Below are 18,501 nucleotides of genomic sequence, written 5' to 3'. Positions count from 1 at the left end.
CAGCAGTGCCATGCTGTGATTAGAATAGCTCTTCAGTCCTCATATTCTGTAGCATACCCTATGTCATGCCCACTTTCATCATGCTGACAGCTCATGAACATGGAACTGTTAACAAATATAGTTAGCGTACATCCCCATTCTGGACAGACACCTCGAAGTCCTAGTGAAATGCATAACTCCTAGCTTAACCTATGCATAACTTCATAACTCTAGACTTCTTAAGTTTAGAAGAACTAATTTTCAAATGATTCCATAACACTGTAACAATTTTCTGTGGGTTGATTCATATGAAATACCTGAGTTTTATAAACAGTTGGCTATTTTTTCCTCCAAAAAAGGGGATAAGTAAATAAATGTCAACATTAGTACCGTCTTCCTAGCACAGAAATTCCTATATACTTGTACAGTAGCAGAGAGTTTGAGGGAGCATAGCTAGACTTCTGAAGATCCTTATCTTAACCTAAGACTCTGGTAAATACTGTTCTAGGGAAGCCCTAGGAAATAATTACTATCCTCAACTTAAGGCATAAGTTGTTTTTATTTGCATTTTGTGACTTCCTTGATCTATCCAAATGCTATGTAAGTTTGGTTGATGTAACATTTCCTGAACTATCCATTTGGCTCTGAATTGCCCATCCAAAATATAATTTTTCTCCCTGACTTAAAAAAAAAATCATCTGCTCAATGCATATCATCATTTTCAGGTTTATTGAAATAACCTTTCCAAGATCCTTTTTTCACAATCTCATATACTTAATATAAAACTCCTACGATTTTCCAGCACTTCCCAAATGGAGTCCAAATGTACCATTCTGGATTCCAAAACCTGTACAGACTGGTGCCAGTTCATCTTCCTAAAATTTTGTTGCCAGTATTCCTCAGGACACACACTTCATTCTAATTACACCGCTTAATTACCATCCCCAGAAACCTCCATTTGCATTTTTGTCCCTATTCTTTTAGCTCAGATTACTCCCCACCATTTAGAATATCTACCTCCTTCTAATCCAGTTATTTTATATAAATCTCTTATGACTTCTAAGATTCCACTTGACTACATGCCCATTGCTCTGTGGGAGATGGAATTCACTTGTCTGAAGATAGCATGAGACTAAATAGTCAGAGAGCAAAAGGACAAAAATAGTAGCAGTTTTTAGCATTCTCATGGTGCTTGGATAACAAAAACTGGAGTTCAGAACCCATCATAAATAAAGAAACTTGGAAACTATTCATATTATATGGATATTTGTTAGGAGTAGAGACAGTCCAGAAATAGACTGACCTTAAAATATACAGATTAGTCTCAAGTTAGCTCAAGACCTCAGGTTAGCTCAATAGCAATACTCCTGCTACTGCTAGAAGCCAGAGTAAGTCACTTATCTGGAGCCTCTATAAATTTTCATACATAAACAGGAATCCATTAATTATCAGTCATAGTGAAAATAACCAAAAGAGAAGACCTAGACAATAGAAACAGACCTACAAGCAAGCTATTAGAATGTCAAACATTCTAGTCTTTAAAGTAACTATAAATAATTAAAATAGATCTTGGTTTTACCCAGCTTAATTTATAAAAAATGAAATTCAAATGCTAGGAGAAAATTAATAACTGACATTAAGATCCTAATAGACTGGTTTAATGGCAGATTTGGTAGAGTTAAGAGATTATTAAATAGGAAAGTAGGTCAGTAAAATGCCTATAGAGGGAACAAAGGGATAGAAATTATAGACAAAAAGTGAAATGTAATGATATGGTATAAATATACAGAACATTAGATTCCCAAAAGTAAAGGAAAAAGATAATGGGAAAAACTAACATATGAAGAGAGATATTTGAGAAATTCACAGTAAAGAAGAATAGTCACATATTCTGGCATTTCTGTGAATTCCAAGTAGGATAAACAAAACCCCATAGACATGTTATCTAATTGCTAATAATCCAAAATGAAATAGAAAATCTTAAAAATAGCCAGAGGAAAATGTTAATTTCAGTTAACAAAATCAACAACTAAATTCTCAATAAACTAATAATGATACATTTAAAGTAATCTTTAAAATGCTGAAGGAAAATGACCAACAGTGTAGAATTCTATATCCACTTAAAATATCCTTTAAAAATAAAAGTATAATCAAGACTTTTCCAACTATCAAAAATGAAAACATGGCCAGTAGACTCCTAGGAAAATATTAAAGTTCTTCAATTCAAAAAGAAAATGATTCCATATGGAAGCTTTATAACATAGAGTGAAAAGCACTGGGTAAGGGTAATTATGTATGTAAAATTCTAATCTAACTTTCTGGATAATAGTGTAGAATTAAAATATAGGAAAACAAAAACACAAGCATGGAATGTGGGCAATGGAGTTCAAGTGCGTTAGCATCTTGGATTCTTTGTTTAGTGACAACTCGAACAATGTGGCCTGTGTACCATTATTGCAACTTCTCATTTCACTCTAAGTTCGCATACTCCAATAAGTTAAGAGGTATGTTGTAGTCTTTAGTATAACCACTAAAAATGTTTAAGAAGAAAATAGAAGGAAAATTATAATGAAAATACTTGTAAAAGAAAAGAGGAAAAGAGAACAGATGAGTTATGAAAAATAGATATATAATAAATTTAAACACAAATATGCCAGTAATTTTACTAAATATATATATGTGTATATATAGATAGATAGATATTCCAAATAAGAGAAAAATATAATCAGGCTAGATTAAAAACAGCAACAATAATAAAACCTCCAAGGGCGCCTGGGTGGCTCAGTGGGTTAAGCCGCTGCCTTCGGCTCAGGTCATGATCTCAGGGTCCTGGGATCGAGTCCCGCATCGGGCTCTCTGCTCAGCAGGGAGCCTGCTTCCTTCTCTCTCTCTCTCTCTGCCAGTGTACTTGTAATTTCTCTCTGTCAAATAAATAAATAAAATCTTTAAAAAAAAAATAATAAAACCTCCAAGATGCTTAAAAGATAAATATTAAATTAAAAAAAAAAGTCAAGGATGAAATGAAATATACTGTGTTTGTATCAGTACAAAGTAAAAGTCAATTTAAAAAATTTTCTATTTCCTAATACAGTATTTAATCGAACAGGAAAATATAATTCTCAATTTTTAAGTACCTAATAACTCAAAAATATAAAGTCCAAACCGAAACCAATAGGCATATGTGATGGTATAAAAAAGACCTTTTAAACTACAAGATTTTAGAAATTTTATCTCTTATAAATTCTTAATTTGGAGGGTAGTATGTTCGCAAAATTATAAGGTTATCCAAGCCAAGAGATGGCGTGGGATTCCGGTGGGGAAAAAGCATATAATGATGACAGTGGTGAGCAGACCTGGAGGTCAACCACCCAGACTGGAGAAGGACAGCAACATTAGGAGGGACAGAGTGGGGGCAGGTGAAATACCTTGATAGAATATCAGCCCGAGAACTAAAAACGTTATTATGCAGAAAATATTGGAAGAGCAAGAAAATTTAAAAACAACAACAACAACAAAAAAAAACCCAAGCAAAACACCCCACAAAACAAGGAATTTGCTGTTACAAAAGCAAACGAGAGAGAAAGGGAATATATTCATGATACTTTATTTGACTTTCAGTAAATAAAAATTACTTAGTTTTGGTATTGAACACTTTTATAGTATTGACTGAAAATGGTGCAGGTATATCATGAGGATGGAGAACAAAAAGAGATACATTGCATAAGATATCTAAATTGACGTCTATCATAGTAAGGCAAAGAGAATATTTAAAATTAACAATATATGAGCATTGTTTAGCAATATACAGGAAACCATGAGAAGGAAAAAACCTGAAGTATGCATAGTGGTTGCATCTGGGCAGCAAGATTGGGGTAAGTTCGTAAATTCGAGGGACAGTTGTTTTTCACTTATTAGTATGTTTAATACTACTTTGAGATGAAAATTTAAGTGGGAAGAATTACATGCTAATCAAGGGGTATCTTAGAAAAAGAAAATGATAAAATAAGAATTACCCTAATTCTACCACCTAGACTGTTTGGTTTTGGTTGTATTCCCCCAAGTCATTTATAAAACACACAACTTTTTTTTTTAAACAAACAAACAAAACAACCAAAATTGAAGTTGTATTGCATTGAAACGTTAATGCCTAAAATTTTGTTATAAACATTTCTGTTTTCTAGCTTATAAATTAAACATACATTTTAATGTCTTCACAGTTTTCTATCCTCTAACTGTTGAGATTTAACTGCTAACCAGTGGTTGAATATTTGAGATGTTTCAAAATTCAGGAGTATTAATAATGTTGCAATAAATATCCTTTTACATAAACATTATATATCCTTTTACATAATCAGAGGTTACATAAATAATGTAGCAATAATTGTCTTTTCCTCATAAAAATACTGATTATCCCCTTATGATAAATACCTAAAATAGAGCTACTTACTCAAGCATATAAATAATTTTAAACTTCTTGATATCATTGCAAAATTGCTTTCTCTCAAGGTTGAATGGATAATGAAAGTCATAGAGGCCAAGTTAAGAAGTACAGAGAATATTTGATACAAAGGATGGGGCTGATCAGGGTGGGTCGGAGTAGGCAGGCAAGGCCCCATACATGAGCTTTGGCCCTCATGTTATTTGGGAATGTACACTCTTATCACTCAACAGTGATGAAAATAGAATTAATGAAGTCCATTTCTCTCCAATTTCTTTCTCATGAAGAATGCTTCCTAAGAACTGAAGCAGGTTAATTAAGATGCTAAGAAGTCTGGCACAGTCTGTGCAGACTGACATCACTCAGGCTATCCGTGTAACAACATGGGTTTATTCCTGTTGGCAATAGCTGTGTTTTTGCCTGCTGGCACAGAGGTCCAACAGGACTGAAGGGGAAAAAAATAAGGTAATGGTTCAGTTTGCAGCCTTGTCACCTGGTGCAATCCAGAGTGTATAGGGTTATGATTATTAATATAGTTCTGCATCATCACACTCAGAGCTTTGGATTTTTAAAAACCTGTTAACCATAAATAGAATACAGATTGGAAAATATGCAAGGGATGGTTTCCACACCAGCAGTCCATACATCAGTGACCTCAGATTTACCAGAGGGAGCTTTCTGTCAATCCTGGAAAAAAAATACATGTGTGTTTGTACACACATGTGTTGGCATCTTGGTAACTCTAAAGATAACCTGGGTGGCTCAGTGGGTTAAGCCGCTGCCTTCAGCTCGGGTCGTGATCTCGGGGTCCTGGGATCGAGTCCCGCGTCAGGCTCTCTGCTCGGCAGGGAGCCTGCTTCCTCCTCTCTCTCTCTCTGCCTGCCTCTCTGCCTAATTGTGATCTCCGTCTGTCAAATAAAATAAATAAAATCTTTAAAAAAAAAAAAAAGATAACCTCCACATAGTAGAAATAATGCATTTCTTTCAGTCCTAGAGAGCGTGAATATCTTTATATATATTGTTTCTGAATATTTTCAATATTTTCTTTTTTTTTTTGGAAGATTTTATTTACTTGAGAGAGAAGAGTACGTAGGCACATGAGCAGGGTGAGGGGCAGAGAGAGAAGCAGACTCCCTGCTGAGCAGGGAGCCCAGCTGGGGCTTGAATCCTTGACCCCGGAATCCTGACCTAAGCCATAGGCAGGCTTCATCCACTGAGACACCAGCCACCCCTGTTTCTGAATGCTTTTATTTTTAGATTGTCTTTTATTATTTTTTATCAGGATATCTTAATTTTTATTGGTTTTTCAGAGCTTGTAAAATATTAAGATTTATCTTTTATTTCTTAGGAATGTGGAAATAGCAAAAAATTATTCTAAAGATTCAGTTTAGGAATTAACAAATAATAGAATGGAAGAGAAAGATTAAAACTTAGGTCTAAGAGAAAAAGGCACCTAGCTTTCAACAGTTGATTGAATTATTGAATTTATTACCTTTTCTAAAAAAGAAATACAGCACTTATAACTTACGAAAGTGAATAAAATGTGAATTCTATATAGGTAGAGATAAATGTCTGTATATCTATGTAAGTGAAATTTTGGGCCGACCAGTCAATGTTGTGGTCTTGAGAATGGACTTAGACCTTTCAATGCTTTATCTTAGGTCGATGTTACCAAACATTCAGACCATGTCACTGTTTTCTATTTGATTTCATTCTCCCTAAGAAACTTCACCATTTGCTCCCTGCATGCCAATAGGGAGAACATGTAGTAGGCAGAGAACTTGATTATTTGATGTCTCAGCAGTTTTGATTCTCATTATGAATTAATAAGCCTTCATCTTGATTACAGCTTGCATCCTGGGCGAGAATGCGCTGGGTGGCATTTAAAATTGATAGTTGCTTTTGCAGTTATTTCTTATTAATGAAAAAAATGCTCTTCTGATTTTATACATGAGTCTCAGGAGCTTGGTAAATGAGTCTGGACCTGATAGACCGATTCACTCTGGGCACGTAAATCACTCTGAAAACATAAAGGTCAGACTTGGGACTCAAACATCACCACTTTGGGGTTCTTCTAGGGAGACAGTTCTCTGCAGTTCCTTGTACTAAATGAGCTTTTTGGTGTATCAACAAAGATTCGTCTTATTAAGCCAGAAATCATTTTTGTAATTTTTCATTTTGTTTAGTGTTTAAGGATACTCAAAGATGTTAATTGTAATGATAAACATATAATTGAATTCATATAATTCATAAATGAGTGATTATCTTGCATGCTTACCTTGGTATTCTGCAGGTGTTCCATAAATGCTTGATAATGCCAAGACATCTATGGCCCCTGCATGTTTTAGTCTTTACAGTGAAACTGACTTTCTCTAAGCAGGAAGGGAAATAAATACATGAATTGAGCTTGGAGGTTGGCCCCTGCTTCTTTGTGTCTTTTGTCCATTTTCAGGATATCGTGATATTTAGTTTCTAGGAGTTTAATTGCTCCAGTAGATTCAAGAGTGTAAGACTTGACATGAAGTATGTAGGAAACTACAAACAGTTTGCTGGTGTTCAGGCTAAAGCATGAGTCCCCTATAATGAGAGAAGAAGCCAGGGGGTCAGAAGCACCAAAGGAGAGAGTTTTCATGAAATGTGTTTAAGACATCAGACTTAGGGTCATCTGGGTGGCTCAGTTGCTTAAGCATCCGCCTTCAGCTCAGGTCTTGATCTGAGGGTCCTCAGAATGTTCCCCACCAGCCTCCCTGCTCAGCAGAAGTCTGCTTCTCTTTATCTCGCTGCTTCCCCGCTCACACCCCATGCTGACAAAAAGTGCTTGCACATTCCCTCTCTTGCAAATGAATTAATAAAATCTAAAAAAAAAAAAAAATCTGGACACAATTGGGAGCCATTGAGGGACTATGGGTCAGAGGCTAACAAAATGAGCTGTGCGCTTTGGAACTCAGTCCAGTGGAACTGAATGGAAGAGGACAGCTGGTCAGGAGGCCGGGGCTATAGTTCCCGCCCTGAACGGGGAGCGTTGGCCCTAGGCCAGAGTGCAGAAGCAGGAATGGCTTTGAGGGGGAAAAAAAAAAAAATTGGAGTCAGGAACGAGTACAAATTATACCTCTTGGAATGTCACTTTTTTTTTTTTTTTTTTTTTTAAAGATTTAGAGGGCATAAAAGGAACGGGAGGGCCAGATGGGGAGAGACAGCTTCAGACTCCCCACTGATGGCAGAGACCCACGCAGGACTGGATCTTAGGACCCTGAGCTGAAATCAAAAGTGAAACACTGAACTGACTGAGTCCCCCAGGAGACCCTCATTTTGCTATTTTAATTTGAGGGTGTTATTTGAGTCTACCACGAGCCCATATCAGTAGGGATCTAAGTGTATATCACAGCCTTTTTAACAGCCTTCTAAAAATTTCCCACCAAACCCTCAGGTGTGATGCCTGCTTTCAGAGTCACTAGGAGCTTTATGGAACAGTTACAGTTGGTTTTTAGTGTCTTTGTCTCTCTTTGTCCTTTTCTCCCCTTCTCTTCTTAATAATTACTTACGGGCGTAAGTTTGTTTTCCAGGTAGACTCTAGCATGTTTCTCATTACTTGTCTATATCTTTTGTTTTCTTTCAACACTACTTCTGTAACTCCCCAAATTCCTAGTTCTCTCTTATTGCCAGGTTCCTGATATGGAGGAAAAGTTCTGATAATTAGATAACATGCAAATTAATCCATATTTCAATGATTGCTTTTGAGATAAGATCCCAGGAAAAGAACTCCAGAGGAGCTATCTCTTGATGGCGGAAGTGCAGGTACTGGCAGCTTAGTTGAGAAGATGGATTCAGGAACAGACAGATATTCCCTCAAATATGACCACATCAGATGTCAAATATTGCCATTTCATCATTCTCGCCTCTCATGAAGGGGCTTTTCATCCAGGTTTTTCCACTCATTTTCTTTATACACTGGTGAAAACACAGAATATTTGAGGCCTTTTATTTAGTTCAAGTCCACCAGGGATGGATTAAGAGTAACCAGCAGGTTCACAATTAATTGGATAGACTGAAAATTGGTTAGTTCAGAATCCCAAGTGATTGTGTTGAAAAACAAGAGTTAAATTTTAGAGCTAAGACAAAATCCAGCACTTACTGATTAAGGGTCTACTTCTGTTTTCTGTGTCACCGTTCATCTCCATGGTCCGTGCCTTCAGCCCCTAGGCTCCATTCCACCTGCTTCCTTTGCTGGTCTTGATTAAGTCAGAGTGATATCTGGAAGGACCTCACCTAACTCTGAAATTAGTCTTATGCTCATAAAGTTGGCTTCCCTGCAGTAAGCAGCTGCCTGTCCATCTAGTCTCAGCCTACTGTGTGAAACCATGTGGGATCGTCTCTCTGATGGGTTTCATCTCTATTTCTGCTTCGTAATTCAGTTCCCCTGCTGGATTTGGAGGCTTGCCTTGAACTCCAGCCCAACTGACTAGGATCTTGTCAACATGCCTAGCACTTGACATTCCCTATAATTTGGCAGTTGGATACTGTTTCCCTTAGTTCCAGCTACTGAAAAGGGTCTTGTTCCAAATTAAATGGACCACCCAGACTCAGAGCCTGCCACCCAGCTGACTTTGTGCATCGCCTTCGCCTGGTGACTCCTGGTGTCCAGCAGATGAGATCCTTATTAACATTAGGGATGCTTGGAACTAACACCACCCTTTTGGAATATGCTATAAATTACCTTCTATTCCTAGGGGGAAGGCCATTTTAAACCCAGCCAGTGCTTTTCCCTACCACTGGTTCTATTTCCAGCTCCTTGCCCCCACACCTACCCCACATATATCAAGGCTTAGCATGCCCTGCTACCCACAATTGGATACTAATATGTTAAGAATCTTGTTTGTCTAAATTACTTTCATTGACACCAAATTTAACCTCAACATGATTTAATGTTTCTGCTGAGTCTGTATTATGTTCAACAAAGCATATAAACCTATAGAATAAAGATTTGGGAGTTTATAGTTCAGTGCAATATATCTGAAAGGCAGTAGTTGACAAACCAATATTATACTGTATTTCTGAAGTTAATATTAGAAATGCAGCCAAGGTTGATGAGACTCTAAATGATAAGTTAAAGGAGAGAATACATAGCTGCTCTTGGTATGAAAGGAAGCCTGTAGAAAAGAGATGCTCACTGTTTAGTTTTCCAAGTTTCTAAGGAGAAAAAAGTCTTGGACTTTTTGTGGAGTCATTTATGTAGAAAGCAGTGGTACAAAAAAACTTGCTGAGGGAGAAAGAGGAAATGATTGGCTATCATAGGCATATTGTTGATCAGAGGAAGCACCCCTTGAAGGTTTAATATAGAGCAGTCCATTTGAGTGGACTAACAGTCATAACACCTGCTCAAAGAATACTTAATCTCTCCTTAATTAGACTGGCAGTGCTGTAAGGTGAGCCAACAATAAACCATAGACTATGCCAAGTTTATTTCCGAGTCATGTTCTTCCTATTTAGGTTTGTAATTACATCTGAACTACCTGAGAACTGGGCACTTTACCCTCTTGGGCAATGCCTTTCCTGGCTATGACTCTACTGCCAAGAATGACCTGAATCTCAAAACTAGTGCCACAAATCTAAGAGAGGGATAAATTTAAGATGAAGGAACTAAGCTGTAAAATGTTTGACTTGCAGGTATCAAATAGTAAATTGGACTTCTTGGGTAGTCAGTAGAAGTTCTACTGATGCAATAAAATCACCTCATTTGGTTGGTAGCTAATCCTCCCTGTTAGGATCTGCAGAGCTGAGGACTAGAACTCCAGTAAATGGAATCCTGGCCAATCAGCTCTTGTTCTTCTATATAACCCTACAGTAAAGTGTACTAACTGTGAGCACTGGCCACCACATTGATGTTATAGAGTTGAAAATGTTGCACTAAAACACATAGGTGGTGAATGTTTATCAGTTGGATAGCATTTTTTTTTTTTAACAGAGAAACAGAATGATTTAATTTACAGAATTTTTCATTGTCCTGCAGAGTGGCCTACTTTATTATTGACATATAACAAATAATTGTATGTATGGTATAACAGACATACAATCTTAGCTTCAGGTGTACAACATAGTGATTTCACACTAAAAATGATGCAGAATGATCCCAATAAGTCTAGTTACCACCAGACATCATGCAAAGTTAATACAATATTATTAAGTATATTCCTCAGGCTGTGCATTGCATCTCATGACTTACTTTGTAACTGGAAGTTTGTACTTCTTGGTCCCTTGCACTCATTTTGCACTCCCCAAGACTCCTCTCTTCTGACAATTATTAGTTTGTTCTATGTGTTTATGAATCTGGGTTTTGTTTTGGTTTGTTTTATTTTATTTTTTTTAGATTGCACATACTTGTGAAACCATGTGGGGTGTGTCTTTCTCTGACTTGGTTCTACTTAGCATAATACTCTCAAGGTCTAACCATGTTGTTACAAATGGTAGGATTTCATTCTTTTTGTGGCTGAGTAGTATTCCATTGTGTTTATATACATTATGTCTTTTATCCATTCATCCAGTAATGGACATTTAGGTTGGTTCTACATCTTGGCTATTGTAAGTAAATTTCAGTGAATGTGAGGGTGTATTTATCTATATAAATTGATACCTTTGTTTTCTTCACATAGGTACCTAGTAGTGGAATTGCTGAATCCTCTAGTGTTTTTATTTATATTTTGAGGAACATCCATACTGTTCTCCATGGTGGCTGCAACCATTTACATTCCCACCAACAGTGCACGAGGTTCCCTTTCCTCTGCATCCTCACCAGCACTTATTATTTTTGTCTTTTTGGTAATCGCCATTCTGACAGGTGTAAGGTGGTATCTTTACTGTGGCTTGGATTTGTATTTCTCTGATGATTAGTAATGTTCAGCATTGTTTCATGGGCTCTTTGGTCATCTGTATGTCATCTTCGGAAAAAGTCTATTCAGATCCACTTTTAAAATCAGCTTTTTGTTGTTGTTGTTGTGTTGTGTGGGTTTTTAAATATATTTGGATATTAATAGGTTTATGATTTGAAGATATTATCTCCTATCCAGGTGGTTGCCTTTTTGTTGTTGTTGTTCTTGATGGCTTCCTTTGCAGTACGGAAGGTTTTTTTAGCATGATGTAGTCCCACTTGTTTATTTTTGCTTTTGTTTTCCTTTTCTTTGAAACAGAGTCAAGAAAAATTACTAAACTCAAAAAGCTTGCAGCTTATATTTTCCTCTAGGAGTTTAATGGCTTCAGGTCATACATTCAACCTTTTAACCATCTTGAGTTTTGGAATCCAGTTTTATTCCTTTACACAGAGCCATGCAATTTTCCCAACACTATTTATTGAAGAGACTCCTTTCCCCCTTGTATATTCTTGGATTCCTTGTTATAAATTAATTGACCATATATGCTTTGGCCTATTGCTGGGCTCTCTCTTCTCTTGCACTCATCTGTGTTCTGCTTTTGTGCCAATACCCTACTGTTTTGATTACTATAGCTTTGTAGTATAGTTTCAAATCAGACAGCATGATATCTCTTGCTTTGCTCTTGAGATTATTTTGGCTATTCTTGGTATTTTGTGGTTTCTTACAGATTTTAGAATTATTTCTCTGAAAAATGCTACTGGAATTTTGATAGGGATTACAGTGGATCTTTTGATTGTTTTGAATAGTATAGATATTCGTGCTCATGGATTAAATAATAATGTTAATGTATCTATTGATTTGTCTCTTTTATTTCTTTCATCAATATTTAAAATTTGTCAATGGATAGATCTTTCTTGGGTTAAACTTATTACTAGGTATTTCATTCTTTTTTAAAAATTTTTATTTATTTATTTTGACAGAGAGAGATTACAAGTAGGCAGAAAGGCAGGCAGGGAGAGAAGGGGAAGCAGGCTCCTGGCTGAGCAGAGTCCAATGTGGGGCCCGATCCCAGGACTCTGAAACCATGACCTGAGCTGAAGGTAGAGACTTTAACCTACTGAGCCACCCAGGTGCCCGGTATTTTATTCTTTTGATGCAAATTTAAGTGGGATTGTTTTCTCTACTTATCTTTCTAATTGTTTATTAGTATATGAAAATGCAACAGATTTTTGTTTTTTTATTATGATGATGATTATTAGTAGTAAGTTCCATGCTCAGCATGGAATGCAATCTGGAGCTTACACTTAATGACCCCGAGATCAAGACCTGAGCTGAGACCAAGAGTCAGAAGTTCAATTGACTGAGTTGCCCAGGTGCCCCTGTGTATTAATTTATTTAACATAAAATATACTTTTCTTGACTCAGAAGGTCATAAAAATTACTGTTAAAGTAGATACCAGGCAAACAAAAGGTGATGTAGAGGTCCAGTTACCTTGGGGTTTAAACTAAGAGAAAAGGTATAATGTTTTCATGCAATACATACTTCTTTCTTTAAATAACAGTTGTGACAAACAGCAGAAAGAATTGTGGAATTCTGCACTTATGATCCATACAAAACTCCAACATTTTGGATTATGCATAATTAAGGAAATGTCTCAACCCTTTTTAAATACTGTAGTAGCTAAAAAGGCATGCCTTACTTAGGTGGGTATAGGAATGCAGTTTAGAAAAGAGAGCTATCACACTGGAACTACTCAATTTCTTCAAAATCACTGAGCAAGAAAAGCAACATTGAACTTCCATATTGATTTTACATAACCTCTACATAGTACCCTGACTTAAATCCAAGAGCAAAACTTAAGACTCTCTTCCTTTATTTTTGGTAAACAACTACATCGTAAAGTTAGATGACCTTTCCCTCAGGATTTTACCTGGGAGTGGCCTTTTTAACTTTTTATTTAAAAGAGGGTAGGTTTGGCACTTTTATACTGATGTCGCCTATGTTAATATTTCTTGGGATCTTAGGAAGATTCACATTCTTTACAGGTGATTGAACACGGGATGGAGCCCCACCCTCTAAGCCAGCCTAAGATTTCCCCAGTTTATTTTGTGCATCAGTTTGTGTAACAGTCTCATCCATGTTGGTCTCCATTACAATTCCCCATTGCCATTTCTGGAAGAGTATTGTGAACCTTGGGGTGTCTAGGTGGCCCAGCTGGTTAAGTGTCCAACTCTTGGTTTCCATTTGGGTTATAATCTCGGGGTTGAGCCCTTTCTGGGGCTCTGTATTCAGTGGGGAGTATGCTTGAGGATTCTCTCTATCCCTCTTCCCCTCCCCCTGCTCACATTCTCTCTCTCTCTCAAATAAATCTTAAAAAAAAAAAAAAAAAAGAATTGTGAACCTTGTCTGCATGGAAAATTAAATCCAGTTCAGAGACATATTCAAAACACTTGTCTAATGTTTCCACAAATACTTGAACTACATCGAAAACACCAAGTTCATTTTTCAAGGAATCCACACAGAAGTCAAAATATAACATTGTATAATGTTTGTAAACAAGTCTGTTGTCAGATTGTCCAATTAACAATACCTTTTCTAGGAAATTACAAAAGTTTTCATCCTTTAGACACCTTATGGATTGTCTCTCTGATATTTTGCTGTTACAGATCTTTACAGTAGGGCTGGTGGAACTTGGAGAGCCATAGTTTCCCATGGTTCTTGAAGATGAGTATCTTCTTCATCCCAGATGAGCTGTCCTGACTGGGTGGGGGCTGGTGGTTGAGCCTTCCCTGGGGATCTTGCCAGCAATCTTTCACCACCTGTTGTATAGTAATTTTGTATCCCACAACTTTACTGACTTCATTTATTAGTCCTAAGTGGTTTTTTTGTTTGTTTGTTTGTGGAATATTTAGGGTATCCTATGTATTCTGTCCTATCATCTATAAATAGTGACAGTTTTACTTCTTCCTTTCCAACTTGTGTGCTTTGTATTTCTTGTCTAATTGCTACGGCTAGGATTTCTAATACCATGCTGAATTAAAATGGGGAGAGTAGGCATCCTTGTCTTGTTCCTGATATTAGAGGAAAGGCTTTCAGTTTTTTACCATTGAGTATGATATTAGCTGTGGGTTTGTCATATATGGCCTTTGATATGTTGAGGTACATCTCCTTTATACTTCATCATGAAAGGTTGTTGAATTTTGTCAAATACTTTTTTTTTTTACACCTCTTGAAATGGCCATATGATTTTTATCTTTCATTTTATTACTGTGGTGTATCATGCCGTTTGATATGCAGCTCTTGAACCATCCCCGCATCCCTGGAATAAATTCCACTTGACCATGATGTATGATCCTTGTAATATATTCCTTAAATTCCTTAAATTTGTTAAGGATTTTATTAACTTATTTGTTGAGGCATTTTATTAACTTATTTGTGCATCTGTGTTATTAGAGATAGTCACCTATAATTTTCTTGGGGGCATCCTTGTCTGGTTTTGGTGTCAGAGTAATGCTTGCCTCATAAAATAAAATTAGAAGCATTCCCTGCTTTTCAATTTTTGGAGGAGTTTGAGAAGGATAGGTTTTAAATCCTGTTTGAATATTTGGTAGAATTCACCAGTGAAGCTGTCTAGTCCTAGGCTTTCTGTTCAGAGATTGTTGATACTAATTCAATCTCCTTACTAATAATCGATCTCTTCAGATTTTCTATTTCTTTATGATTCTGTCTTAGAAGATTCTAAGTTTCTGGGAATTTATTCATTTCTCCTAAGTTGTCCAACTTATTGACATATCATTGTTTGTAGTAGTCTCTTATTTTTTGGATATCTGTCATATCAGTTGTGATTCCTCTTTGATTTTGTTCTTTTTTTCTTTTGAGACCTTTTTTCCCCTTGGTGAGTCTAGCTAAAGGTTTGACAGTTTGGTTTGTTCATTCAGAGAACGAGCCTCTTCGCTTCATTGATCTTTTCTATTGTTTTTTTTAGTCTCTATTTTCACTCTGATCCTTAATTGCACTTTGGGCTTCATTCTTCTTTTTCTTCTTCTTCTTCTTTTTTTGTTTTGTTTCCTTAAGGTATTTTCTTACTGATTTTCTGTCTAGACGATCTATCCGTTAATATAAGTGGGGTGTTAAAGTCCCCTAATATTATTGTATTGCTGTCAATTTCTCTCTAAGGCCTGTTAATGTTTCCTTTATACATTTTGGTGCTTCTATGTGGGAGGAGTATATATTTATAAACATTATAGCTTCTTGCTAGATTGACCCTTTTATCATTATGTAGTACCCCTCTTTGTCTTTTTTTTTTAAAAGTCTTTGTTTTAAATTTATGTTGTCCATATGTGTATAGCCATACTAGCTTTCTTTTCATTTCCATTTTCATGGAATATCTTTTTTCCATCCCTTTGCTTTTAGTCTATGTCCTTCTAAATCAAATCTCTTGTAGATACTACATAGATGTCTTTTTATCCATTCAGCCACTCTTTTGTTTTGATTGAAGAATATAATCTATTTACATTTAAAGTAATTATTGACAGATATGTACTTAATCCCACTTTGTTAATTGCTTTCTGGATATTCTCTTGTGGTTACTGTGTGAAGTTCATATATTAACTTGTGTGTAAATACACTATAACAGTGTATTTTAAGTTGATAGCAAATTAAATTTGAATGCATTCCAAAACTACATTTTTGCCCTCTTCCCCCATATTTTATGTTTTCAATGTAACATTTTATATCTTTTCATTTTATGTATCCCTTAACTAATTATCGTGGCTTTAGTTAATCTTAATAGTAGCTTTATAAATGTCTAATCCACTGCCTTTCCTATGTTTATCTTTTCCAATGAGATTTTTACTTTTTTATGGTTTCTTGTTATTGATTAGTTCCATTTCTTTTCAGCTTAAAGAAGTTCCATAGCATTTGTTGTAAAGCCAGTTTAGTAGGGATAAACTTTAGCTTTCGCTTATCTGGGAAACTATCTCTTCTTCTATTCTGAATGATAACCTTGTTAGGTAGAATATTTTTGGTTCTGAATTTTTTTCTTTCATCACTATGAATATGTCCTCCCACTCCCTTCTAACCTGCACAGTTTCTGCTGAGTAATCTATTGATTACTACTCTTGATTACTACTCTTAAGAGTTTCCTTTGTATATAATAATTTCTTTTTCTCCTGCTTTTACAATTGTTTCTAACTTTGGACATTTTAATTATAATGTATATTGGTGTGGTTCTTTTTGGGTTCATCAATTTTGGAACTCCCTGGGCTTCCTGAATCTAGATGTCTCTTTCCTTCCTAGGTTAGGGAAGTTTTTAGCCTGCCTTTCTTTTTTTCTTTTCTTTTCTTTTTTCTTTTCTTTTCTTTTCTTTTCTCTTCTCTTCTCTTCTCTTCTTTTCTTTTCTTTTCTTTTCTTTTCTGTGTTCCAGAATTCATTTCTTATGCACTACATCCAGTGCTCCATGCAATATGTGCCCTCCATAATACCCATCACCAGGCTCACCCAACCTCCCACCCCACTCCTTTCCAACACCCTCAGTGTTTTTTCTCAGAATACACAGTTCCTCATGGTTCTTCTCCCCCTCCAATTTTCCCCAACTCCCTTCTCCTTTCCAGCTGCCCATGTCCTCTGTGTTATTCCTTATGCTCCATAAATAAGTGAAACCGGATGATAATTGACTCTCTCTGCTTGACTTATTTCACTCAGCATAATCTCCCCCAGTCCTGTCCCTGTTGATACAAAAGTTGGGTATTCATCCTTTCTGAGGGAGGCATAATACTCCATAGTATATATGGACCATATCTTTATCCATTCATCCATTGAAGGGTATCTTGGTTCTTTCCACAGTTCGGTGACTGTGGCCATTGCTGCTATGAACATGGGGTACATGTGGCCCTTCTTTTCACTACACCTGTATCTTTGGGGTAAATACCCAGTAGTGCAATTGCAGGGTCATAGGGTAGCTCTATATTTAATTTCTTAAGGGATCTCCACACTGTTTTCCAAAGTGGCTGCACCAACTTGCATTTCCACCAACAGTGTACAAGGGTTCCCCTTTCTTCACATCCTCTCCAACACATGTTGTTTACTGTCTTGTTATTTTGGCCATTCTGACTGGTGTAAGGTAGTATCTCAATGTGGTTTTGATTTGAATCTCCCTGATGGCTAGTGATGATTATTTTTTTTTCTTAACCAACTGAGCCACCCAGGTGTCCTGATTATTTTTTTTTTTTCTTTAAAAAGTTTCTTCTCCTTTCTTTTCTCCTTGGGAGGCTTTTATAATGCAAATATTCTGTTTGATGTTGTTCTATCGGTCCCTTAAGTTGCCTTCATTCTTAAAAATATTGTTTTTCCTTTCTGCTGCTCTGTTGGGGTGATTTCTTTTCCTTTGTCTTCCATCTCACTGACTTTACTGCTTCATCTGGTCTGCTTTTGAGCCCTCTAGTGTATTTTCAATTCAGTTATTGTATTCTTCAGTTCTGTGATGTCTCTTTGGTACTTTCTTACATTTTCTCTCTTTATTGAAATTCTCAATGTGTTCATTCTTCTCCCAAGATCAGTAAGCATCTTTATGACCATTGCTTTGAATTCTTTATCAGGCAAATTACTTATCTTTTTATCCTTAAGGTCTTCCTGAGCTTTTTGTTTCTGTGTGTAAGGTGAGGCAGCTCCTCTGTTTTGAAGGAGTGACTTCATGTAGATGATGAAGCTTCTCATTTACCCTGCCCTAGCTCTTGGTTGTCTCTCAAAACCTCCAGATTGTCTAAACTTCTTGAATTTTTTTTGATATGTCTTCATTGTTGAGGGTGTGCTGAAACCTATATAAAGTGACCATTCCAAGGAGAGGAATCTTAGCCCCTAGTTTCAGGCTGATTAGAAGACAAACTCTCAAGCAGCAGTTTTTAAAGTATGTAAGTATATGTACCATCCTATGGGGCCACAGTTGTAAAGACTACTGACCTCTAGGTCATGTTATCTGGAGATGTATCCTGGGCAACATTTGCAAAAATTGGGGAAGTGTAGAAACAAGTGTAGAAACTCCTTTGTGTGAAGTCTCATCTCTCATCAAATTGTAGCAAGGCCAAAAGGGTATGCAAAGATTGTTTCTCCCTGATTATCTTATGTGGATGCTTAGCCTCTAGATGTGTGGCGAACCTGAAGTCTGTCTATCAGGCTGAAGTTCCAGGCTAAGTAAATAGGTCTTTTCATGGGAGGAATGGAGT

The 18,501-nt window shown here is 36.4% G+C and overlaps 1 pseudogene; it reads right to left on the bottom strand.

The window, feature by feature from the left end:
- Positions 1–13,234: 13,234 nt before the first annotated feature.
- On the bottom strand, positions 13,235–14,022 carry LOC116572385 (annotated as a pseudogene).
- Positions 14,023–18,501: the final 4,479 nt, after the last annotated feature.

This window comes from Mustela erminea, chromosome 13, assembly GCF_009829155.1.
Source record: "Mustela erminea isolate mMusErm1 chromosome 13, mMusErm1.Pri, whole genome shotgun sequence".
In the NCBI taxonomy this organism is placed as follows: Eukaryota; Metazoa; Chordata; class Mammalia; order Carnivora; family Mustelidae; genus Mustela; species Mustela erminea.
The sequence above is the reverse complement of the archived record's forward strand: the minus strand, read 5'-3'. Positions and strand labels throughout refer to the sequence as shown.